Raw genomic sequence first — 27,721 nt, 5'->3', positions numbered from 1 at the left:
TGAGAATTTTTGCATCCATATTCATCGGGGATATTGGCCTGTAGTTCTCTTTTTTTCCTGGGTCTCTGTCTGGTTTAGGAATCAAAGTAATACTGGCTTCATAGAATGAGTCTGGAAATTTTCCTTCCCTTTCTATTTTTTGGAATAGCCTGAGAAGGATAGGTATTATTTCTGCTTTAAACGTCTGGTAGAACTCCCCTGGGAAGCCATCTGGTCCTGGACTCTTATTTGTTGGGAGATTTTTGATGACTGATTCAATTTCTTCGCTGGTTATGGGTCTGTTCAAGCTTTCTATTTCCTCCTGATTGAGTTTTGGAAGAGTGTGGGTGTTGAGGAATTTGTCCATTTTTCCAGGTTGTCCAGTTTGTTGGCATATAATTTTTCATAGTATTTCCTGATAATTGCTTGTATTTCTGAGGGATTGGTTGTAATAATTCCATTTTCATTCATGATTTTATCTATTTGGGTCATCTCCCGTTTCTTTTTGAGAAGCCTGGCTAGAGGTTTATCAATTTGTTTATTTTTTCAAAAAACCAACTCTTGGTTTCGTTGATCTGCTCTACAGTTTTTTTAGATTCTATATTGTTTATTTCTCCTCTGATCTTTATTATTTCTCTTCTTCTGCTGGGTTTAGGCTGTCTTTGCTGTTCTGGTTCTGTTTCCTTTAGGTGTGCTGTTAGATTTTGTATTTGGGATTTTTCTTGTTTCTTGAGATAGGCCTGGATTGCAATGTATTTTCCTCTCAGGACTGCCTTCCCTGCATCCGAAAGCATTTGGATTGTTGTATTTTCATTTTCGTTTGTTTCCATATATTTTTAAATTTCTTCTCGAATTGCCTGGTTGACCCACTCATTCTTTAGTAGGGTGTTCTTTAACCTCCATGCTTTTGGAGGTTTTCCAGACTTTTTCCTGTGGTTGATTTCAAGCTTCATAGCATTGTGGTCTGAAAGTATGCATGGTATAATTTCAATTCTTGTATACTTATGAAGGGCTGTTTTGTGACCCAGTATGTGATCTATCTTGGAGAATGTTCCATGTGCACTCGAGAAGAAAGTATATTCTGTTGCTTTGGGATGCAGAGCACCTGCATCTGATGCAATGTATCCAGTGAAGTCCATCTGATCCAATGTATCATTCAGGGCCCTTGTTTCTTTATTGATCATGTGTCTAGATCTATCCATTTCTGTAAGTGCAGTGTTAAAGTCCCCATACAATTACCACATTCTTATCAATAAGGTTGCTTATGTTTGTGAGTAATTGTTTTATATATGTGGGGGCTCCCGTATTCGGCACATAGACATTTAGAATTGCTAGTTCTTCTTGATGGATAGACCCTGTAATTATTAATATAATGCCCTTCTTCATCTCTTGTTACAGCCTTTAATTTAAAGTCTAGTTTGTCTGATATAAGTATGGCTACTCCAGCTTTCTTTTGACTTCCAGTAGCATGATAAATCGGTCTCCATCCCCTCACTCTCAATCTGAAGGTGTCCTCAGGTCTAAAATGAGTCTCTTGTAGACAGCAAGTAGATGGGTCTTGTTTTTTTATCCATTCTGATACCCTATGTCTTTTGGTTGGCGCATTTAGTCCATTTACATTCAGTGTTATTATAGAAAGATATGGGTTTAGAGTCATTGTGATGTCTGTATGTTTTATGCTTGTACTGATGTCTCTGGTCCTTTGTCTCACAGGATCCCCCTTAGGATCTTTTGTAGGGCTGGTTTAGTGGTGACGAATTCCTTCAGTTTTTGTTTGTTTGGGAAGGCCTTTATCTCTCCTTCTATTCTAAATGACAGACTTGCTGGATAAAGGATTCTCGGCTGCATATTTTTCCTGTTCATCACATTGAAGATCTCCTGCCATTCCTTTCTGGCCTGCCAACTTTCAGAAGAGAGAGCAGTCACAAGTCTTATAGCTCTCCCTTTATATGTTAGAGCACGTTGATCCCTCGCTGCTTTAAGAATTTTCTCTTTATCCTTGTATTTTGCCAAGATCAATTCAAGTTACGTCTGATGGGAGTTCTCTGTGCCTCTTGGATTTCAATGCCCTTTTCCTTCCCCAGATCAGGGAAGTTCTCAGCTCTGATTTCTTCAAGTACACCTTCAGCACCTTTCCCTCTCTCTTCCTCCTCTGGAATACCAATTATGCGTAGATTATTTCTCTTTAGTGCATCACTTAGTTCTCTAATTTTCCCCTCATACTCCTGGATTTTTTTATCTCTCTTTTTCTCAGCTTCTTTTTCCATAATTTTATCTTCTAGTTCACCTGTTCTCTCCTCTGCCTCTTCAATCCGAGCCATGGTCATTTCCATTTTATTTTGCAGCTCATTAATAGCATTTTTTAGCTCCTCCTGGCTGTTCCTTAGTCCCTTGATCTCTGTAGCAATAGATTCTCTGCTGTCCTTTATACTGTTTTCAAGCCCAGAGATTAATTTTATGACTATTATTCTAAATTCACTTTCTGTTATATTGTTTAAATCGTTTTTGATCAGTTCGTTAGCTGTTGTTATTTCCTGGACGTTTTTCTGAGGGGAATTCTTCCATTTCTTCATTTTGGATCGTCCCTGGAGTGGTGTGGGACTTCAGGGCACTTCCCCTGTGCTGTCTTGAATAACTTGCATTGGTGGGCGGGGCCGCAGTCAGACCTGATGTCTGCCCCCAGCCCACCACTGGGGCCACAGTGAGACTGGTGTGTGCCTTCTCTTCCCCTCTCCTAGGGGCGGGATTCACTGTGGGGTGGCGTGGCCTGTCTGGGCTACTTGCACACTGCCAGGCTTGTGGTGCTGGGGATCTGGCGTATTAGCTGGGGTGGATAGGTAGGGTGCACGGGGGCAGGAGGGGTAGGCTCAGCTCTCTTCTCCTTCGTGATCCGCTTCAGGAGGGGCCCTGCGGCAGCGGGAGGAAGTCAGACCCGCCACCGGAGGTGTGGATCCGCAGAAGCACAGCGTTGGGTGTTTGCGCGGTGCCAGCAAGTTCCCTGGCAGGAACTGGTTCCCTTTGGGATTTTGGCTGGGGGATGGGTGAGGGAGATGGCCCTGGCGAGCGCCTCCCCCCCCCCCCCAAACTGAGCTCTGTGGTCCACGGCTCAGGAACTCTCCCTCCCGTTGTCCTCCAGCCTTCCCACTCTCCGAGCAGAGCTGTTACCTTATAACCTTCCAGATGTTAAGTCCCGCTTGCTGTCCAAACACACTCTGTCTGGCCCCTCCGATTTTGCAAGCCAGACTCGGGGTCTCTGCTTGGCCGGCGGGCCGCCCCTCCACCCTGGCTCCCTCCCGCCAGTGTGTAGTGCGCACCGCCTTGCCGCCCTTCCTACCCTCTTCCTTGGGCCTCTCGTCTGCTCTTGGCTCCGGAGACTCTGTTCTGCTAGTTTTGTGGTGGTTTGCTGGATTATTTAGGCAGGTGTAGGTAGAATCTAAGTGATCGGCAGGATGCGGTGAGCCCAGCGTCCTCCTACACCACCATCTTCCCCAGAACTCCCCTATTTACCTATTTTTTTTTTAATTTTTTTTTTCAACGTTTATTTATTTTTGGGACAGAGAGAGACAGAGCATGAACGGGGGAGGAGCAGAGAGAGAGGGAGACACAGAATCGGAAACAGGCTCCAGGCTCCGAGCCATCAGCCCAGAGCCCGACGCGGGGCTCGAACTCATGGACCGCGAGATCGTGACCTGGCCAAAGTCGGACGCCCAACCAACTGCGCCACCCAGGCGCCCCTATTTACCTATTTTGAGAGAGAAAGAGAGAGAGAGCCTGAGAGCTCACAGAAGGGGCAGAGAGAGGGAAAGAGAGAATCCCAAGCAAGTTCTGCACTGTCAGTGCGGAACTTGATGTGGGGTTCGGACCCACGAACCATGAAATCATTACCTGAGCCGAGGTCAAACACTTAACAGACTGAGCCACCCAGTTATCCCAAGTAAATGCAAATTTTAAAACCTTAATTTGGATTGCAAATGATCCATCATGTAGCCCCTCTGCCGCCCAGTGCCAGAGCTCCTGTTGAGATGGGAAGTGGGGAGCACAGTGGAAAACCATGAGATTTTAGATATGGACAGGAAGGACCTTAGACATCATCTGTTGCAACTGCCTTACTTACAGAGGAGGGAGCTAACACCTGGAGCATTAGAAGATTCATCCAGGAGCACATGGTTAGTTATTAACATATCCATGCCCAGAACCCATGCCTGTTACTTTCTGGTTCAAGGCCAGACCCCTTTTCTTCTCAAGGCTATATATATATGTCATCAGGTTCTGCTGTTTTGGCAAATTTGATTTCAGAAGCAATCTCTTTTTCTTCTGCTTCCTGTTCTTTGTTGGTATTAGTAATATTTTCCATGTAAAAAAAGGTATAAAGGATAACATAATAATTACTTGTGCATTCGCCACCAACTTTAAGCTATTAAAATATTACAAATCTAGTTAAAGCCCCTTTCCTGGTTATATTTCCCTCCCTATCTCCTAGAGGTGACTACTGTCTTGAATTTGTCACTTAGCTCTCCTATGTATATCTCTGTACTTTTATTAAAAATGAGTGTTACTAAACAGTCATTGTGCAAAAATTAAACATTATATAAAAGATATGTCAAATGTATTCTCAATTTGTTTTTATTCCACTCAGTCTTGTTTATGATGTTTCTCCTTGTTGCTATATATATTGCTCCATTTCACTCATTTCCACTGCTATGTTGTTTTCCATTTTATGAATATACCCTATTTCTGTATTCTCTTGCTGATATGTAGGCTGTTTTTAGTTTGTTCAAAAATGATGCTGCTATGAGTACTCTTAACTTTCCTGTGCATATGTGTAAAAGTTAATTTAGGGTATGTCTCTCTGGGTGGAATTGCTAAGTCATAGGTTGTGTACATTTTCAGTCTTTCCAGCTACTGCCAAATTATTCTGTAAAGTGGTTGCACCAGTTTACATTCCTACTTAATAGTATGAGTTCCTGTTGTTCCACATCCTTGCCAGCCATGATTTTGTGCCAGTTTGATGCATTTTAATTTCTCTCATTATGAATGAATATCAGCATCTCTTTTATATTTATTGGCCACTTGGGTTTTTTAAAGTCTATTTTTTTTTTCTTTTTCTAATGAGACTCCTAGAGAGGGAATGGACTGAGTGGTCCTACTGTGCACTTCCTCATTTTAGAAATGAGGAAACAGGGGCTGGACAAATGTAGTGACTAGTTCAAGGTCCTCAGACAAAAACCAAGGGGCCCTGCCTCCCAGCCCTCTGTTGTTTCTATTTTCCCAAATAGTCAAATCATGCATTTGGATGTATTACCTTTTTGGTATTTTTTATTTTTTATTTTTTTTATTTTTCAAAAATGTTTATTTATTCTTAGAGAGAGACAGACCGACAGAGCATGAGCAAGGGAGGGGCAGAGAGAGAGGGAGACACAGAATCCAAAGCAGGTTCCAGGCTCTAAGCTGTCAGCACACAGCCTGATGTGGGGCTCGAACTCACAAACTGTGAGATCGTGACCTGAGCTGAAGTCAGATGCTTAACTGACTGAGCCACCCAGGCACCCCCTTTTTTGATATTGTGCAGAACAGGGTCCAGGGCTAAACCTACCGATTAGAAGAGTTTAATTAGTGACTGTGTGGATTACATGTGTGGCTTTGTTGAACTTTCTGAAAACCGAGACCATCATCTCCTTGTTTAAAAGCCTTCTAGGTTTCCCATTGCTCGTTGGAGAGTCAGAACTGCTTAACTCTCTCTGCTGGATTGGGCCTCTCCTGCCTCTTCAGGCTCTGCTGGGTCCCTCCTTGTCTGTCCTCCAGCCACACTGGCTTTCTTTCGGCTTCACACTTGGCTTCACATTTGCCCAGCTCCCTTTCTCAACAGGGCCCTTGCGTTCTCTCTCTCTGCCTGCAGCTCTCCCCTTTTCCTCTCCTCCCTCTGGCTCATCCTTGTTAGGGACTCTCATTGTCACTTCCTGGGGGAAGCCCTCCTGAACTCTCCTACTAACCCACATCCCTGCTCTGTACTCACAAGGCTGATATGTTTCATAGCACCCACCATAGCTGCAGGTTTACATTTAAGTGTATAGTTACTTATTAAGGTTTCTCTTCTCCATGAGTCCTTAAGTCCCATGAAGTCAGGAACTATGTTTTTGCTTACCATTCTATCCCTAGCTTTTAGCAATATGCCTGTCATATGGTTGGAACTCGCTCAGTGTTTGTGGAATGAGTAAATGAATAAATGGTTAGTCTTTAAAAAGTTCATCTTGGGGCTCCTGGGGTGGCGCAGTCGGTTAAGCGTCTGACTTCAGCCAGGTCACGATCTCGCGGTCCGTGAGTTCGAGCCCCGCGTCAGGCTCTGGGCTGATGGCTCAGAGCCTGGAGCCTGTTTCCGATTCTGTGTCTCCCTCTCTCTCTGCCCCTCCCCCGTTCATGCTCTGTCTCTCTCTGTCCCAAAAAAATAAATAAATAAACGTAAAAAAAAAAATTAAAAAAAAAAGTTCATCTTACCTTGCCTCTCTGGAGGCACACTGTCTATATCTAATTGGAGTCACCCATTTCCTTCACACCATAGCCCTGCACTATGTTCTCAGAGAAAGAGCGATACTGTATGGACTGTATTGAAGATTTATATTCATGACTCAAAGGACATGGCAAGGGGAGAGGTAGAAGGAAAGAAAAAGCAAAAAGGAGGATTAGACATTGGAAGGAGGAATGCTAGATCATTAGCTGCCTGATTTGGGGAGCCTGCAGAATGGGTCATTTGAACTCTCTGAGGGTTTCCAGTGCAGCTAGCTGGCTGGATGAACGCCAAATCTAAGAGAGTCAGGACAGTGGTTTGATGGGCCATTAACTTATAAGGAAAAACTGAATAGATCTTAGCTGGGCCTTTCCTTCTAAGATTCTGGTTTGAAGAACTGAAAATGAGGGTATACTATAAGAATAAACAGTTTTGCTCCTTCCCTCAAGTTTATTGCTTCCACTTGCACAAGACAAATATGTGTTCTTTATATTACTAATCATTTTGTTACATTAATCCTTAAAGAATAGTAGAACTTCTGTCATAGTCCTGTGGAGAGTCTGTGTCCCAGTAGAAATCTTGCTTTTATTATTAGGTTTTCTGTTCTGTGTCTTTTGTACATCTATGCATTGCCTTGGAGAGAAGAGGAGACCTCTTTACCTTTTCATGAGTATGTGCATAATTCTTACAACATTACATAGCCATAATTCTTCAATGTTATTCTTAATTCACTGTCAAAAGACAGAAGTTATTTCTGCATTGTTCACCTAGCAGTAGGTAGCAAACATGTTTTCAGGATGGATGATAACCAACTGTCACATTTTCTGTTTAGTTTTGGTATCTCTTTCTTAGGAAGGAAGTTAAGAATTTCCTTTGTAAGTCTTTTTTCATGGTGATGGGAACTCAGGGTTCTCAGTGGAACATGCTCCATGTTTTCTTGGAGCTCTGTGCTTTCACTAAAAGCAGAGAACAACTATGATGTTGCAAGAATGCCAGGTGGAAACCTGGAAGCTTGTAAACAAAACTATCTGTGTCCAAAGAAGTGTAATGTCTTTTGCTAGGAAACAGAAGACATTTGCCTCTAGTTTATTATTGATCTTTCAAATGACTCTTCAAGGTAGTTAAGAGTTATGAAACTCTGAGCTTGGGTTGTTTAATATGGTAGGAACAAAGTACAAACTTAAATCTGTTCCCATTTTAAATAAAATAATAGGACTTGGCTGCAATTAAAGGACCTGTTTTATATGGTTGTGTGAGAGTAACATGAGGAAATATAAGTGAGTTCATGAGTTTAGAGATTGCTTCCTACATTATAAGCTCTGTGTTAAGTGTTGGCTATTATTTATTTATTTATTTATTTATTTATTTATTTATTTAATTTTATTAAAAAAAATTTTTTTTTTCCAACGTTTATCTATTTTTGGGACAGAGAGAGACAGAGCATGAACGGGGGAGGGGCAGAGAGACAGGGAGACACAGAATCGGAAACAGGCTCCAGGCTCTGAGCCATCAGCCCAGAGCCTGACGCGGGGCTCGAACTCACGGACCGCGAGATCGTGACCTGGCTGAAGTCGGACGCTCAACCGACTGCGCCACCCAGGCGCCCCTGCTATTAATTATTTATTGTTGTCACTATTATCTGATGCCCTTTAATATTGCAAACTTAGGTTATCTTTTTCAGTGAAGAGGCAGCATCCTTTCCAACCTGTAATACCTTTGTTTTCTGTCAAAATTTATTGAGTCTAGAGACTAGGTACAATATTATTCTAAATGTGGAATATCTGTGATGTTTGTTGGATATTTATTATAGCTAATCTTACTCCCATCTTTCTGTTCTTGATACTTTGCAGTTCCATCCCTGGAAAATCTAATAGTTTCTTCCATAGCTTTGGGCCAGTACCCTGACTAATGCTTTTTGTGGCCTCTACCTTTCATCAGAAATCTTCCAACCCCAAGCTCTTGTCCTCACTGAAACCTATTTTCTGAAAAGTTGCTGGGTAGGTATTGAAGTTACTGTGTTATGGCTTGGGCTCCTATTGAAGGACTTTCAGGCCCAGGTGGAATGGTTGTGTAGGGTGTTTTTCTGGGGCAGTGTGCTTTCTGAAATACCTTGATGCAGAGGCAGAACTGTCCCCTGCAAGCTTGGGCTTCTTGTCTTTTTAAGGCTCTTCATAAAAACCCATTTGTTCCCAGGCCACACTTCCTCAAGCCAGATTCTCCCTGTCCTTTAGACTTATGCAGGAGTTGGGAAGGGCCCTAGGGGCCCTTAGAATTACAAGCCATAAATAACTGACAGAGCACAAGAGAGATGATAGAGGAGATAGGAAGTTCATGTCCCACGAGTGGATCTTCTCTGTGAAGAATTATAGGACTAAACTCTGGACTGCTAGTGTTTAAAAGCACTCATCCTTATTGAAGGAGATTTGTACGTTTCTTGACCTTCTGACACTGTCAGTATGAGTAGTGTATTTGGAAAGTTCCAAGGCTGGCAAGATTGATTTATTCCAACCTGCACACCTTTTCAGTGTTAGCTGTGTGGAAATTTTCTCATTAGCCATAAGAAAGCTGTTTTATACTCAGAACAGGTCATACAGTTCCCTAAAGCAAATACCAGGCTGGCTTATCTGAACATGGTGAGGGAAATCATTATTCTTTTTTCCTCTTTTTTCTTGATTTCTCTGTAACAGCTTGGTCTTTAATAATTGGATCTCATTTGGGTTGTACAAGAACATGAAAATATTTAATAAGCACCATTGAGTTATGTTGGTTGTCCTGGTAGAAAAGCACTAGTATGTATTTACTAGAAAAGCATTAGGCATATTAAAGGCCAAGTTCTCTGTGTTCATACTAAGGCTATGCAAGTTAGAGTAGCACCTTCGGTGGCCGCGGAGATAATTGGTGAGCCTCTGTATTTTTTCCCTGTGTATAATGGGGGCAGTGATAATGTCTACCTTAAAGGGCTGTTGTATTTATAATTCAAGTCTGGCACATATGTACCCAGTAAATTTTAGCTACTGTCATTTCTTTTCTTCTCTTGTTTCTAACCTGACACCCTCTTCATCCTTTCTTTCCTTCTTTTTAGTTTTCCATGTTGTCATTTCCTTAGCTTTTGGACCTGTTGGGGCCCACAAGCCCTGGCAGTTCCATTGGTCTATTCAGGGCTACTCTGATAGAAATGAGATGTCTTTCTGTCTGTTTAGGAAGTTTCCAAGTTAGAGCTTCCTTTTTAGATCATTGAATGCAGACATTTATTCTGCCTTAGAGAAGGTGAACACGATTGGTTGTGCTATCTGAGATAGGCACTTACTGCTGGGAGGCAAGAAGAGAATGTGTTGATTCTCATGAAGAAGTTGTTTTAGGCCGCGGGGCTCACACATTTGTATATGAATACTTTTCTCTTTAGGAAATTACCTACATTTTAGTCTCAGTTAGGATTCAAACATTAGGCCATTGCTACTTGCTAAATTTTCAGTCTTATTTAACAAGAGGGACCATAAACACTGTGTATGTAGATCCCTAGACCATGTTAGATCTAAAGATGCTGGGGGCCCTGTTGCTCTGGAAAGGTACTAAGTTTTGAAGTTTTCAGAGGGAAAAGAGATCTTTTCTGTTTGTTTTGTTGGGGTACATGACAAACTAGTAACTGTAATCCAGATCAGTTACTTTTGGTCAAAATGGGCTAGTTAGCTTAATTGCCTGCTTGCTGCCATTTTTCAATTACAAAGGGAAAAGTGTATTTATAGTTGAGAAACACTGCAGATACCACCTTAACTAAGTGATCAAGATTAATACCATCAACAATACAATACATCAGTACTCCTGATACAATGCAAATGAAGGACACAAAATCACTTCTTTGGTATTTTTGCCTAAAATCCATAACCTTAATCCAATGTTGAGAAAACATCAGACAAACTCAAATTGAGAGAATATACAAATACAAATACAAATAACTCACCAGTACTCATCCAGAATATCAAGGTCATGAAGGATGAGGAAAGACTGAGGAAGACCTGTCACAGATTAGAGAAGATCAAGTAGCCATAACAACTAAATGCCATGTGAGATCCTGGATTGGATCCTCAAACAGAAACAGGTCATTAGGGGAACAGCTGGTAAAATTTGAGTAAGGCATGTAATTTAGTTAATATTGTTATACCAATGCTAATTTCCTGGTTTTAAAAATGGTTTTAAAAATGGAGGCGCCTGTGTGGCTCAGTCGGTTAAGCGTCCGACTTCGGCTCAGGTCATGATCTCGTGGTCCGTGAGTTCAAGCCCCACGTTGGGCTCTGTGCTGACAGCTCAGAGCCTGGAGGCTTCTTCGGATTCTGTGTCTCCCTCTCTTTGCACCCCCCCCCCATGCTCATGCTCTGTCTCTCTCTGTCTCTCAATAATAAATAAACATTGAAAAAAAATTTTTTTAAATGGTACTGTAGTTACATAGATTGTTAACATTAGGGAATGGTGAGTGAAAGGTAAATATGAACTCTAAAATTTGCACAACTTTTATAGGAATTTTAAATTATTTCAAAATTAAATATAAAAAAGAAATTAAAATAACATGGGTAAATTTTAAATATATATTTTAAAATGTTTATTTATTTTGAGAAAGAGGCAGGGAGAGAATGAATAGGGGAGGAGCAGAGAGAGAGGGAGAGAGAGAGAATCCCAGGTGGGCTCCACAATCAGTGTGGAGCCTGATGTGGTACTTAATCTCATGACTATGAGATCATGACCTGAGCCGAAATCAAGGGTCAGACACTTAGCCAGCTGAGCCACCCAGGTGCCCCAACATTGGTACATTTTAAAAATGTAATAAGATTTTTGAGGCGCCTGGGTGGCTTAGTCAGTTAAGCTTCCGACTTCAGCTTAGGTCATGATCTTGTGGTCCGTGAGTTCGAGCCCGGCATCGGGCTCTGGGCTGATGGCTCAGAGCCTGGAGCCTGCTTCTGATTCTGTGTCTCCCTCTCTCTCTGCCCCTCCCCCGTTCATGCTCTGTCTGTCTGTCTCAAAAGTAAATAAACTTAAAAAAAAAAAAAGCTACTGAGGATTCAACTTAGTTTAAAAATGTATATATATAATAAGATTTGGAAGATAAAGTTGAGGAAAACTCCCAGAAAGTAGAGAAAAAAGATAAAGAGAAAGAAAATATAAGAAAATTAGAGTATTAGTACTAGAGACCCAACATCCCAATCACAGGAAATCCACAAAGAAGGAGAAATGGAAGGGAGAAGGTCATCAAACAATTCAAGAAAATTTCACAGAACTGGAGAACATCAGTTTACATGTTGAAAAGGCCCATTGAGAACTCAGCACAAGAGATGCAAGTTGACCCACACTAAGTCTTCGATGAAACATTGCAAAATATGTGGGATAAAGAGAGGATCTTAAACACTTTCAGAAAAAGTGGAGAGAGCAGGCTACACACCCAACGTTAAGAATGAAACTGGCATCAAACTTCTCAGCAGCACTGTTGAAACACATGGGCACAGTAAAGCAGTAGAAAGAATACAGTAAGAAAATGAAGCAATGCCTTCAAAATTCTGAAGTATTTTAGCCATCCTCTTCTGCCTGCAGTATGCTCGTCCCTCTCCCTGAAACCCCCAATTAGGGTAGTGGAAGCAGACTGAGCACAGGTATTCCATCAGTTCAGATGCTGCCCCCTGCCTGCCCCTGTCCTGTCTCTTTAGTCCTGCTCACCTGCTGTTTCCTTTTTCCTTTCAGTGATATTTTTTCTATGCCAAAACAGGAGAGGGAACAAAATAAAGTGAAATCCAATACAAAAAAAATTAAACCCTCTGTGTATGAGAGGGTATTTTCTTTTAAAAAAATTTTTAAGGGGCGCCTGGGTGGCGCAGTCGGTTAAGCGTCTGACTTCAGCCAGGTCACGATCTCGCGGTCCGTGAGTTCGAGCCCCGCGTCGGGCTCTGGGCTGATGGCTCAGAGCCTGGAGCCTGTTTCCGATTCTGTGTCTCCCTCTCTCTCTGCCCCTCCCCCGTTCATGCTCTGTCTCTGTCTGTCCCAAAAATAAATAAACGTTGAAAAAAAAAATTAAAAAAAAAATTTTTTTTTAAATGTTTATTTCTTTTTGAGGGAGAGAGAGAAGAGACAGTGAGTGGGAGAGGGACAGAGAGAGAGGGAGACACAGAACTCGAAGCAGGCTCCAGGCTCTGAGCTGTTAGCACAGAGCCCAATGCAGGGCTTAAACTCAAACTGTGAGATCATGACCTGAGCCAAAGTTGGATGCTTAACCGAGTGAGTCACCCAGGTGCACCAGTAAGTACATTTTCATACATTCAAGGTCTCAAAATTTTTACTTCCAAGGAAATTACTAGAAGAAAACCTTCATCAAAGTAAAGATGTCAAAAAAAAAAAAAAAAAAAAAAAAGAGACAGACCTGAAAGCACGAAATTGTGGCTTTAACACAAAAGTGAAACAAAGGGACTGTGCAGGGTGTTGGTGAAGGAAAATCTCAAAGATGACAACTTTGCGATTAGTCTAGAGAGCAAAATAGTCCAAATTTGAACATGTGTGAAATCTTCAGGGGCCATGTTGTCAAGAAGGTGAAATTGACAATTTTTATTTACTTCATTAAGAGAAGATGTAAACAACTTGTGAATTTTCAAAATAATTGCAGTTAGATACATTTTGAAAATCAAGAACAAGACTCACTGAGGTTGGGTTAGGGTACGAACAGGAGTTGTTCAGGAAAAAGTAATCATTAGTATAGCATATGGTTAGCTGGAAATATCATTTATGTAGTAATAACGTAGACATTGAATAAAGAGCCATACAAAATGATGACTGTAGAAGGAGGATGGGAAGAGTGGGTTTGTAGGTATGGATTGAGAAGGGTGGGTGACTTCCATAGTGGGAAGTCTAAAAGATAGTAGATTTTTATAACTAAAAAATCAAGAGCAGCAATTTAACATTGCATATGGAGGTCAATGCCAAAAGAAACAATTAAAAGATTTTTATGTGGTTGCCTCTGGGAGGTGGGAAAAATGGGATGGGGATGGCACTGCTGGTTTGTGAAATGAGACATGTAGAATATTTGGTTCTTTAAACTACTAGTATATATATTTGTGCTATTAAAGGAAATATAAATACAAAAAAGCTAATTAAGTTAAAGTAAAAACTAACCTCCAAAATGTAAGTTATTTGAAAAGTTTAACCCCCTCCCCCCAATATTTAATTTACCCTAAGAAAGTGTATTTTTTTTATCCTTACATGGTAACTTTAAGAAGAGAGAAAGAGCTAAAAGTAACTGAAGGAGTTACTGTGAGAGGAAGCACTGACTTGGTACATGTGACAATTTGCCAATTGTCCTGGGTATCTGAACTATCTCAAAAACCTTTTGTTTTCTTTGAGAAAAAAGATACTCATGGGCTAAAATAGAAATTACACCTAGACCATATTGCTTTGTGAAATCTGTGTTTAACACAATCCTTTATTCTCCCTCACCCCCATTTCTTCTTTCTCGGTGGGGGTCAGGTATGGTGGTTACTTTTATCAGGTTATTGGTTTTTTAGGTTAGTATCAATTTTAGTTAGTATCAATTTTAGTATCAATTTTAGTAGTTAGGCTGCATTAATTTCTGGTTTGGAATATGGTCACTATAAGTAAAAGTGCTGCATCTAAGGCCAAAAAAAAAAAAAAAAAAAAAAAAAAAAAGGAAGAAAAAGAGAAAGAAAAAAAAATCCCAGATGGTAGGCTTATCTGTATATCTGTTCAGTCCAGTTGTCATGTGAAACCACTGTATTGAGGTCAATGGGATCCTAATGTGGACTTTGCTCTAACAGCTTGATTTGATTGACTCTCTCTGGATTAGTAAAAATTCTTGTTTCTGTAGTTGATATTAGCCAAAAGGTAGAGAAGTGGTAAATAAAATCTTGTTTCTAGGATGTGTTATTTAAAATTTTGGTCTTTATATTTTTATTTGACAAAATATACTGTCTTGTTGTTCTATTGTCCATGCTAGTGTGTGTTGATGAATAAAAATGTCAGTTATTTTTGGTTGTTGGTCTTTTCTATGTGCTAAGTGAATCAACATTCACAATTGCACCAGTTTAACTGATAAATGCAAAATAAATGTGTTGTGAGATGACAGGCATTAAGTCTTTTTCATAGTTTGTGAAAAGCTATTTGGAGATTTATTTGAAAAAAAAAGTTTTTTTTTTCCATGTGACATTTCCATGGGACATTTTTAGTGATCATAGAAGAGTTTTATTGGAGGCTATGGGAACATGTTTCTTTATATTAATCCATTAAAAAATTATACTTTTAGTGCATTTTTAGAGGAAAAATGAAGTTGCTAAGATGGTTTTACAGAACTTGCTGTATTTTATTGCCTTGATGCTTTGAAAGGCATGTGAATCTACCTCATCTCCGTTCCATCCCAGTACCCTGACAGCATCCTGTCATAGCATGTATCTCACGGTATGTTTGATTCTCACACTAGACTATAAGCCTCTTGGAGATTGGATTGTGTTCTTTGTGGTATCCTTAGTGACTAGCATTGTTGCCTGCGGATGAAGTTAGATGAATACATGATTAAAATTTCTACAAAAAGCATTTTTTTCTATGAACTGATGATCACTGGAAGTGTTCTCTCCATAGTGGAGCTCTCCAAAGCCATTCTTGTGTAAAGTGTTAGAGAGCCTCCATAATAAATTTCAGAAAAAACGCTCTTCCCTTTTTAAAAATTTACCTCCATGGAGGGTCATTGAATCCAAAAATGGTTACTGAGTGTAGGATCAGTTTGGAATATGTTCAACTATAAATAAACAGAAACCTAACAGTGGTTTAAGCAAATAAGGACTTTATTTGTCTCACATAGTAAAATGTCTGGGGTAGGCAGCCCATGACTGATCTGGTGGCTCAGTGATGTCACCATAGACTCTGGCTCCTTCTGTTCTCCCATCCCTCCTTGTAGGTCTTGTGCTCGTGCTTGTCAGTAGGTGCCTGTTGCACCTCTAGGTATCATCTCCACGGTTCAGGCAGGAATGGCAAGAATGGCAAAGGGCTGAGGGGACATGCCAGCAGAATCTGGCCCCTTTAGAAACTTTCCTAGATGATACCTCTGTGACTCGTACTTACATTTCATTTGACAGAAATGGGTCATGGCTATGCCTAGCTGGAAGGGAGCCTGGGAAAATAAGTATTTAGCTTTTCACCATCTGTAGGAAGAAGAGTAAGTAGATTGTAGATCATTTTCAGAAATGAATTTCAGAAACTAGATCTCCCTTTACATTTTGCTTCTTTTTAAAGAACTCTTCTGGATCACTATTAAACTTTAGGGTGAGACTTAGAGGTTCATAAACATCATCTAGTGATTTGCTCCCTTTATTAAAAAGAATGAAATAGAGTAAAATAGAAAAGAATAGAGAATATCAGAGTGTATCTTACTTGGTTAGGGCAAGTATTTTGTGAAACACTGGGTCACAACGTAAGATATTTCTTACCTGTGCATTAAAAAATAATAACAACAAATAAAACATCGAGAGGGTTGCCTGGGTGGCTCAGCTGGTTAAGTGTCTGACTCTTGATTTAAACTCAGGTCATGATCTCAAGATTGTGAGATCAAGCGCCGTATTGGGCTCTATGCTGGGAGTGGAGCCTGCTTAAGATTCTCTCTCTCTTCCTCTTGCCCATTCCCAGCTTGAGCGCATGCATGCATGTACTCTTTCTCTGTCTCTCTCTCTCTCTCTTTCAAAAAAACAAAACAAAGCAAAGCAACCTAGAAAGGCATTGTTCTGGAAAATCATTGATTTTACAAGTATTGCTTTATTTATTACTATCATAAGCAATTTGGAGCATATGGGGAACTTACAATAAAGGAGATAAACCTGTGCATAAATACTTCTAAAAGAGGAAGAAAGCTGTCTGTGCTATGAAAGATACCAATAAAGTGCTATGAAAGGTCACTGGAATTCAATTTATAGTAATTCTAACAGGGGTAGAGGATGTGGTGAGTAGAGGTTTGGAAAGGTCTTTGAAGGGAGTCGCCTTTGAACTGAGACTTGAATATTTTTCGTTTGCTCCTATAATGCACTGGGCATTATACCTGTGTCAGAGCTGATCGTGTTCATTTCAGAACCCTACACACAAGCAAATTTTGTAGAGTTATAAAAATTTTAAGAATACCTTTATTTTGTGGCACCTGGGTGGCTCCGTTTGTTAGGCATCCGACTTCGGCTCAGGTCATGATCTCACGATTCATGAGTTCAAGCCCCACATCGGGCTCTGTGCTCACAGCTCAGAGCCTGGAACCTGCTTCAGATTCTGTGTCTCCCTCTCTGCCGCTCCCCTACTTGCACTCTGTCTTTCTCTCCCTCTCTCCCTCAAAAATAAATAAACATTAAAAAAAAAGTAAAAAGACTTAAAAAAGAATATCTTTATTTCATGATGGACCTATTAATTTTGCCTCTTTCAAAAATGACTGCATTTCCTAAATCCCAGACTATCAGGATGACTTTTGGCTAAGTCACCCTTACCTCCAGGTCTCAGGTAATAATTGGCTGTTCCTATATTATTGGAAAAATTTGATCATACATGGATGTACTCCTCTATTTTTCCAGTTATTATGGAACTATAAAGTTGGTGTTGGTAACAAAACAGAACTTGTTTAAAAATCAAAGTGCCCCTGGACTCATAAAATCTCAGTGTTGCAAGATGCTTCAGATACATATGGTCCAACCTCACCTAACTCATACTGAGGAAATGGAGATTTATAAACAAAGTAATGAAGAATAAGCCAGGAACCCAACCTGGGTCACTGACTTCTTAGTCCATTGCTGTTTTTCACTACCTCCAGTTAGCAATTTTAAGAGGGAAGAGGAAGTAAGGAAGTCAGGAGAATGCTATTCCAGAACTCTCTATTGCTAGATACAAAATTATTTCACACTTTGAAAATTATTTGCTATTAGCATAGTCAGAACTATCAAAGTAAATTGTTTCCTTCCCACTGCTCTGTTCCTCTGGTCAGCATTCTCTGGGTTCTACAGTCATTAGAATTCTGAGGTTACTGCTGAGGATACAGTGACCCATTTTCAGAATCAAAACGATCAGCCAGTCTGTCTCCTTGCCAGTCAGTGTTAGGTGTTTGCTGCTCCTTCTTTTCTTCTGCCTGCACTCTTGAATAATTGCTTTAACCAGCAAGCATGGTCCTCTTCCCTGTGTGGTACAGAAGAAGGTGATAATAAGGTGTACCAGTCCTATCCACTAAGAGATTATAATAAATTTTCTTTCTCATGTGCATATATAGATCATATCTAGTTCCTTGGGTGATTTGACTCCTGCTCTTTGACTCAGGAACATAGCAGTCATATTTTGGTTTCATAATAGCATAAGGGAAAAAGAACTTCTGTAAGAAAAAAATTAAAAAATATTTTATCTAGAGCCTGGACATGGTAAGATAGACTCCTTACACAATCAATATAGGTATTGTCTTCATTTCTATAGGGGTAGACATTCTTGTCTTCATTTAACAGAGTAAGTAATGGGAGATGTAATTGAATCCCAGATCCTTCTAATTCTACTTTGTACTGCACCATGGTGGTCATATAGGATTAGAAAAGGATCTTTGCCTAGTAGATTTCTTGAAAGGACTGGGTATTCACAGGCTTTGGTGTAGCAATTTCAATTCTCATCATCAAGATTGTCAAACCTCTGCTCTATATTTTTTAGCCTCCTTATTGTAAGTAAATGTTATGCAATTAAAAAATATGTGTCAAAAACACTAACTTGAGAAGATGTATGGATCCTCATGTTCATTGCAGCAGCATCATTTATATATATAGTCAAGATAAGGAAATAGCATAAATGTCCATTGATGCATAAACAGATAAAGAAGATGTGGTATATATAAACAATAGAGTATTAATGAACCATAAAAGAAAATGAAATCTTGCCATTTACAACAACATAGATTGGCCTCAAGAGCATTATGCTAATTGCACGAAGTTAGATAGGGAAAGACAAATACTGTAATACTGTATGATCTCTCATATATGGAATCTTAAAAAAATAAAAAGCAAGTTTATAGACACAGAACAGAATGGTGGTGCTGGAGGCAAGCTGTGGGAGGTGGGGTGGAAGAAATGGCTAAACTGGGTTTTTTATTGTTGTTTTTAACATATATTGAATTAAAAGGTTAAAAAAAACCATAAAATTGCTGCACTAGGGGAAAAAATGATGTAAGGTCAAGTCAGCGTGGGAGCTTCTGGGAAAGATTTTACACTGTGATAAAGCAGGGAGCCACATGACTAGAAAATCCTTTTTTTTTTTTTTTTTTTTTTTTTTTTTTTAACCATCGGGCTCTGTGCTCACAGCTCAGAGCCTGGAACCTGGGCTTTTAAGCAAGGATGAGATGCTTGAACTGTGGCAGCCATTTTGTGACCATGAAGAAAGATTTCCCCAAGATGCTGAGGATGGAGGGAAGGAAGCACAGAAAGAGCCTGAGTCCTCAATGATATTGCTGAGCTCTAAACCAGTTCTGAAAACTTAAGACTTTTTGTTATGTACAAAGTGAAATGCACATATTGTTTAAGCCCCTGTTAGTTGGGTAATCTTTTACCTGTGGTCCAAAACATCTTAAATAATACTTTCTTTCTTTTTTTTTTTTTTTTTTTTTTTTGTAATGATACCCTCTGAGAGAGATGTCCATCCCCAGAGGGTAACATTTTAAAATATGTCATCTTTAGAATGGACAAAAGATCAGTTATTTAGAAACCTCTTTAATCTGACATGGTGTATTTACCCCTAAGTGTTCCAAAAGTACAGAATCACTATATTTTATTGCACCCAGAGTCATATGATCTGTGACATATACCAAAGTACAAAATTACTGTATTGGATTGCATTCAGAGTCATATGGGCTGTGACATATGCCAACTTTGCTTTTGCCAGAAATTTAATGCTTGTAATTTCTGTTCACAGACAGTATTGCAGAATGGCACTTTGAGCCTCTTTCTTCCTCATTGGTTGTCCATCATCTTCACCCCTATACCAGGTGGGACTGGTTTATTTGCCTGGTGAGTACAGGATAAAAAAATGATTTTTTTTGAAGTGCCATAGTACATCTTTGGCTTTTTCCAACTGAGTGGATTTTTAATTTTTAAAATTGCTTTTCCATAAAAATGGCTATACTTTGTGAATATTGAAACTATAACTTATTTCTATCTGACTGACAGATTTTCATTATTAATGACAGTGAGACGTATGTAATGCCATTATGATAAGATAATCAACCATAGGCTAATCTTCAACTGAATCACAAGGACTACAGAGTTCATCTGGCCCACACTCTTTATCTTGTACAATCCAGGTTATCCCTTTCCCTGTCCTACATGCTCCTGAGTTCTTTCATTTGTTCATTTGTTTGTTCGTCCATTCATTAATTCATTGATTCATCGAGAATACTTACTGTCACATGCTAAACACTGGATTGGATCCTGAGGATACAGGGATGAATACATTTTTTGACTTCAGCATGCCTATAAATCTTTGGGAAGAAACAGACTCACTTACTGTTAATTATGATACAATTTATTAAGTAGAGTAATGGACCCATAATTATGGAAGCTTTGAGGACAAATTAGTTCATTCTGACTAAACATTTTCATGTTTCAATGGATGATTAGAAAACCTAGGGTTTTTTTTTTTTCATAGATATTTAGAAATGTGTAGAATAGAAAAATATCAGAAGCAGCAGGCTACTTAATATCAACAGGGAAGGAATATAAGAGTGCAATCATTTCTCAATCAAGTTCTTTGTATAGTGACAATTGTATGTACATAATCAGAGAATGAGTCAGTCTATAATGTATAGTGAATTATTTTTTACTCAACAAAATACTCTTTAAGTGGGGCATTCATTGAGAGATGGAAATAGATTTTAGAAACATATGGAGCAATATAGACAGTTATTTATTAAGTTCCTGCCATATGGCCAGAATTGTAGTAAGATTCATCACTGTCACCATTATGGTAGCTAACATTTATTGAGTGCCTTCTCTGTGCCATTCACTGTATGAAGCACTTTACATCCCTCATCTCATTGAATTCTCACAAAAATTGTACATGGTGTGATGGTTGCTATGATACCCTCATTGTACAGATAAGGAAATTGAAGCCTGCAGATTGTGTGACTTACCTATGACTATCCAGCTTCTGAGTGGCAGAGTTAGCACTCTCTCAGAGCCTGTGGGTAGGAGAGCTGACAAGACTGACTCCATCTTTGGCCCTCCATCTTGTTTGTGCCTATGCAACCATCTCCCTCAGGGTAACGTGTTCCAGGCCTTGGAGGTTAATGTATGCCCTGACCAGAATGCAGAAAGGCTTGTTTTAATGTTTCCTAAAGTGGCACACAGAGGTCCTACTTTAAGGTAACTAGTAGAGATGCCTGGCACACCTAAGGTGCCACTTTAGATAATTGCCCTGTGACCTCACCACTGTGCCCCTTGCTCCATAAAACTGTGGGTTAAGGTCTGGACTGGGGGGAGCCTGGGGCAGAGAATGGCTGTGTAGGGCCTGGATCATCCATCTTCTTGATTCCCCCATCAGTTTGTTACCCTGAATAAAACTGAAAATGGTATGGAGTGGCTTCCTTCAGTTTTGTGTCTCAAAGTACCTTCTCATTCTGGAGAATACTTTACTGACCCTCCTCCACCTTCTAACATCATGTTCTTAACTTTTCTGGGTAAAAGAAGTAAAAGGTAGGCATCTGTAGTTTAGGAAAGTTTATGCTTTTTTATCACACGGTTACATTTTAAGGAATGATGCGAAACTGTATACAATCAAGTTCCATCCTCAACTGTTTTTCTTCCCTGTGACATCTTCCTAGCCAATCTCATCTAGCCCCCTGATTCTAATCCCTATCTCTCAAATGGAGACTTCTAAAGCTATATCAGCAAGCCCCACCTTGCTCCAGACTGCTTTTCCAACTTCTGGACGTCTGCCTACAGGTATCCCATAGACATTTCATACACAGTGGATCTAAAGAGAAACTTAGGAGCTGCTCATCTGTGTGTGCTCATTCTGTTCCAGAATTCATTAATGGCTTGCCATCCACGCCCTTCCTCAAATGACAGGCATCCAGCTGTTGCCCTTCCTTTCTTCCACCTTCCTGTAGCTATCTCCACTTTAATCTCTGATTTTCACTGCCACCAGTCATTTATCTGAGGTATTCTGATTTCAAGATTTTGTGGTAAAATTAATTAAGTAGATCTCTTGGAGATGAAACAACTCAGTATGAAGAGACTGCTTGGATATGAAGAAAAAGTCCATGCCAAATGAACTTCCACTGGTTATATATTTAATTTGTTTTAATATTTATTTATATTTGAGAGTGAGAGAGACAGAGTGCGAGAGGCTGAGGGGCAGAGAGAGTGAGACACAGAATTCGAAGCAGGCTCAGGCTCTGAGCTCTCAGCACAGAGCCTGACATGGGGCTTGAACGGTGAACCGTGAGATCATCACCTGAGCTGAAATTGGATGCTTAACCAGCTTAGCCACCCAGGCCCCCCCTATATACTTAATTCTGACATACATGTCAGAATTCTGTCTTAATTTCAAAGCAGTTGAAGTTTGGAACTTACTTTGAGCTATTTCTTCCTGCTTCTGTAGCACTTGGTGTGTTTCTCTGTGATCTCACTGGTCACATTTTCATAAATATTTGTTTTTATTTGTTATTCCATTGAATAGCAGAGACTTTGCTCCTTTGGTTTGACCAGTGAGGCCCGACCACCACCAACAGGCACACTGCTAGACACACAGAAGACATTTACCAATGCTTGCCAGTTCAAGGAATGAGTCTCATAACTTTAAAATTGAAAATTAACCACAAATGGGCTAGGAAAGCATCATTTAATTTTGTAAGAAGTTACCAACTTGTTCTCTACTAATAAGCAGCCAATTAAATAGTTTTAGAAAATCTTAACCTTTTTCACATCAATTCACACAATACAAGTTGTTAAATCTTAGAATACAATTTCTCTGCTTAAAAATCTTGAGTGGCTGCATTATCTACTAATCAAGTATCCTTTTACTTGTGATTAGAAAGCTCCAGTTTATGATTTCATACTGAAGGATTCTAAAATCTCATGTGAAAATAAGATAGATAATATGCCATAGTAACTAGGAGGATGGTTATAAATGAGCCATGATTCAGTAGCATTAATGCCAGCAATTAGCAATTTGGACTTTTTTCCTGTTTCTTTTGTGAAAGGTCATTATCTGTTTGATTAAAGTTGTCCTGCCTGTTCTGAAACACGTTTGACTTCTAAAATATGTGAATATCACAGAATGACAGAGATTTGTTTATTTTTGCATTTGACAACTGGAACCCAGCACTACTCGGCTTTGCTAGTTCTGATACTTATTCTCAAGGTCTTGGGTTTTTTAATACTGCTAAGTGGAGTTAATTGCAGAACAGAAGAGTATCAAAGACAATGATGTACCTAGTGCATTTAACCTGGGACACATCATTTTTTAACACCCCCTCCTCTATACAGCATAATTATTTTTGCTAGTAACCATTTAATATCAGTAGCAATCATTATTTTCTATGTAATAATTATTATATCAGTAAATCATTCTTTCATTGAACAATTATTGTATTCTTTAGTCTTGAAAAAAGTTATAAACAATAATAAATTCTGATTTAAAAGATATTATTCATATTCATTAAAGTTTCTCCTATGTGAAATAAACTCTGCACTTACCAAACCAAAATATTACACATAGTAGATCTAATTGTTTCACTGATTTAAATGCAAATTAAAAACTTCAAATGGCCACATAAAGATAGAAATGAAGTAACTAAAATTCTGTTTCTTCATATTACAATCATCAGACGACTATCATTGTTTTTTTGAATCTGCTCTTTAAGTTCAGGAATATGTGGAATGGTGGGTTTCACGAACTGTGACGCCAGACTGAGCAATTTTGAACCATTATAAACTGACTCTGAAAATTAATCTGTGTAGCTGAAATCTGCTTCCACAGACTATAAAATGGGCATTCTCTAAATTCCATGTGGCATAAATGTATAATAGAGATACACATTTTAAAAATGTTCTAATTTGAAGCTTATATGTATATTATTAAAATTCAGCAGTGACTCCAGTAGCTGGAATTTAGACAAAAGATTTTTTGGGGGGAGGAATATTTGATCGAGATGTTTTGAATTGCCAATGCATGGTGATAATAAAATGCAGAATGAGTTTTAGCCAGTTCATCCATATTTTTGTGTTCTCTACAGACGTCACATCCCCTTATTTTCTATACCTGGAGCAGAGTACTTCCCACTGCCTTGTTCTTGAGATGCTGCTGGTCAATCTCAAGTTATCGTTGTTTTGGTTTTCTACTTATAGTAGAACATGCAGTACACATGCATTATACCTTCTGCCTAGATGGAGCCTGAACTCTGTCTTGGATTCAATAGTCTACCACTGCTTTCCCTTCCAACCTTCATTCCCCATCCTCAGCAGCATCAGTAATTCCACCAAACCCTCACTGTCAGAGAGAGAGGCCAGAGGTCGTTGCTCTTTATGATATTCTAGCTTTATTATATTTCAAAATATCAATACTAGAAACAGTTATTGGTGAATCAGCTTGATTTGCATCTTCCAACCCAGCTTATGATGATGTGACCTTATATTCACAGATGAAAATCAGTGATGTATTGCCAGAAGACAAAATGCGTTTCCAAATAAACTGGTTCACTAAAGGGCAGCTGGGGTGACATCTTGCTGTTCTGCATCTTGGTATCTTTTTTTGTCAATTAATATGAAGGAACATAATGTCTCCTCAAACTGTTATAAGCATCGATTTGTCACAGACAAATGCCACAACCATTAAATTTTAGGAAATCTGGAATGCTATTAAAGTGTTTCATAGCTATCAAAGTAAGGCAGTGTTTATATGAGATTTTCTATGGCAGTAGATGGGAGTCAGATTTCCTTTTTAAATTTTTTTTTCAACCTTTATTTATTTTTGGGACAGAGAGAGACAGAGCATGAACGGGGGAGGGGCAGAGAGAGAGGGAGACACAGAATCGGAAACAGGCTCCAGGCTCTGAGCCATCAGCCCAGAGCCTGACGCGGGGCTCAAACTCACAGACCGCGAGATCGTGACCTGGCTGAAGTCGGACGCCTAACCGACTGCGCCACCCAGGCGCCCCCAGATTTCCTTTTAATATGATCGACTGATGAACACCAACAATAATAGCTGACATTTATTGAATGTTTACCGTATATGAGGCACTGTTCTAAGTACTTCACAGGTATTCTGAGATAGATGCTTTTATTATTCCTATTTTATAAATGAGGAAACTGAGGCATAGAGAGATCAAGCAACTTTCTGTGTGTCACACACCTAGTAGGTGGCAGAGTTGGGATTCCAGTGTGGGCAATCTGACTCCAGAGACCACACTATTAATCACTACATTCTTGATGATACTGAAAAGTACCCTTGGTTATCACTGAGTTCTAGAGACACCAGAAACTGGCAGGTATTTCGTAAATGGTTACTGAAATAAAATCAGTTACTCATAGATCCAGAAGCTGGGCAACCATACATCTTAACTGACCACAGTGTCTCCATACCTATAACTAATAGGGCCACCTCACTTTAAAAAAATGCTTTAGTGATGGAAATTTCCAAACACGCACAAAAATAGAGACAGTAGTTCGATGAACGCTTGCAAATTCATCACCCAGATTTGACAGTTATCAACACATAACTAATCCCGTTTGCTCCTATCCCCTTACCACCACCCAGTTGTAATGTTTGAAAGCAAATTCCAGACATCATACTGTTTTATTCATAAATTCTTCAGTATGTACCTTATCAAAAAGGACTCTTTAAAAATGTAGTCTTAATCACATTACACATGAAAATTAAAAATAATTAATATCTAATATCTATTCAGTAAATTTTCCTATTTAATGTATTTTTATGGTTGGTTTATTTGAAACCAAATTTTTTTAAATTTGTTTTTAATGTTTATTTTTGAGAGAGAGAGACAGAGTGTGAGTGAGAGAGGGGCAGAGAGAGAGGGAGACACAGAATCTGAAGCAGGCTCTAGGCTCTGAGCTGTCAGCACAGAGCCCAATGTGAGGCTCCAACTCACAAACTGTGAGATCATAACTTGAGCTGAAGTTGGATGTTTAGCCTGCTGAGCCACCCAGGTGCTCCTATGGTTGGTTGGTTTGAATCAGGATCCAGCTAAGTTTCTTATGTTGCATTTGGTTGATGTGTTTCTTAAGTCTCTTTTAATCCATAACCATTCCTTTTCTTCCCCTTTTTCTCTTACCATTTGTTGAAGAAACATGGTTCTTTGTCTTGTAGAATTTTCTGCATCATCTCACCTACCTTTGGGGGAGGAAGAGATGTTTTTCATTTACCTAAAGCTTAGGAGGGGACAGTAGAACAATTGTGGACTGTGATATCCCTAAGTGGAACCATTGGCCACTGGGAACCAGAAAAGGCAACAGCCAGCTTGACAATCCTAGTGTGCTGTGTCGGGATGTATTTTTGTGCAGTGATCCTTTTATCTTTTATTTTCATCTGATAATAAAGAGGCATAGTAAGGTACAGGAAGGCCTTCTGAATCCTCAGATAATAATTAGATGATGCTGAATGTATACATTAAGTGTTATGTTCTAATTCTTTGAAAATTGGTAAGTTCACAGATGTTTGAAAAAGTTAATTCCCATTAGCCATGATATCATTTAATTAGAATATCCAATGCTATGTTCATTCTTAAAGTCCAGGTTCAGGGAATGGACACATTGGCAGTAAGGAATATGTTGGGTGACACTTTGAGACCGTGTGAATATCTTACTCCCTAGTGATTTTTTACATCCATTGATGATCCTTGCCTAAATCACCTGTCACATGGGGGTTGAAAAATGGTTTTTTTTTTTTTTTTATTTATTTTCGAGAGAGTACAAGTTGGGGAAGGCAGAGAGCAGGTGTGGGGGAACAGAGGATCTGGAGCGGGCTCTGCCCTGATGTGGGGCTCAAACTCACAAACCACAAGTTCATGACCCAAGCTGAAGTTGGACACTCAACTGACTGAACCACCCAGCTGCCCTGATGATTTTTCTAATTTCATTGTTTCTTTTATATTATTGGTTGGTAGTCTTCCATAAAGAAAGGCTTCTCTTGGTTTTCTCTCTTGTCTTTTATTCGCTCTCCCATTATACTAGCTCTTTTTTCTCTTACCATTTTGTACTCATGGACTTTAAAATTTTCAAGTTTATGATATGTTACTTTCGTTACTACTTTTGAGGTTTGTATTGCACAAATTTTGCCAGTGGGAGCCTCTTCAAACCTGTTCCTGTCAACCTTTAACATGATCCTTTAGTCTTTGAGTGCTTCCTTGTTTTCTAGCCCAACAAGATGTCCCAGGGTCACCTTACTATCCCTGCCCCAGACTAAAACTCAGCCATTTCTTTAAGGATTCCCACCTCTGTAGAGGGGAATGGTATTTTAACAATCAAGATCTGGGCACTAGGTGTATACATTGCTTCCTTCCATGCCCTTTTTGGTGTGGCCCTAAGTCTTCAGCTAAGGGTGGAGGGAGGATATCTGGCCTTTAAACACTGCTGAGAATCCCTTCATCTCTCCCAGATCCCTTAGGATTGTTGACAGCTTGAATGAACAGTATTTCCAGTTTTTCCATTCTCTGAGGATGAAAATTTGTAGGCTGTTTTCTATTCCAGTTGACTTAAAATTTTACTTAATTCTGTTGTTATTAAAGAATCATGGAATTATAGACTCTTTACAACATTTTACTTAAAAATTGTCTTTACCAGTGCTTCTTTACCAGTTTTGAAAATCTGTTATAAGTGAATGCTAACCCTAGAAAAATGCTCATCCACAAAATATTTTTACATAGAATTTTATTGAGTTCTTGTACTCGTAAAATTGAGTTGTCACTATGAAACCCCACTTATGATCCCAGTCGCGTTTCACCCCTGTTGTTGTATGTATAAAGATGCATGGCATCTGTGAAGGTTTACGTGACTTCCTTAAGGTTACACACTACCAGAAACAAGACCAGAGCCTAGGATTTTTTGTTTGTTTGGTTTTTATTCTCATATAAAATAACTAGTTTACCTCCATTTCTTATCTTATAAAAAGTTCTGGAATGTAGTAAGAAAAGGACCTTCAGAGAAAAAGAATGGCCTTAGTGGAGTGAAAAAAGGAGTGGATTTTATTTTTTAAGAA

General features: G+C 39.3%; 1 protein-coding gene across 1 annotated transcript in view; it reads left to right on the top strand.

The window, feature by feature from the left end:
• CRACD (capping protein inhibiting regulator of actin dynamics) overlaps positions 1-27,721 on the top strand; it is a 282,732-nt gene that overhangs the window by 60,630 nt on the left and 194,381 nt on the right. The window contains exon 3 of the mRNA XM_040491488.1: positions 19,421-19,515. The gene's annotated coding sequence lies outside the window, so the exon portion shown is untranslated. The remainder of the gene's footprint in view (positions 1-19,420; positions 19,516-27,721) is intronic.

This window comes from Herpailurus yagouaroundi, unplaced genomic scaffold (genome assembly GCF_014898765.1).
Source record: "Herpailurus yagouaroundi ecotype Mexico unplaced genomic scaffold, PumYag 28, whole genome shotgun sequence".
NCBI classification, from domain to species: domain Eukaryota; kingdom Metazoa; phylum Chordata; class Mammalia; order Carnivora; family Felidae; genus Herpailurus; species Herpailurus yagouaroundi.
This window is presented reverse-complemented; position numbering and strand designations above follow the sequence as displayed.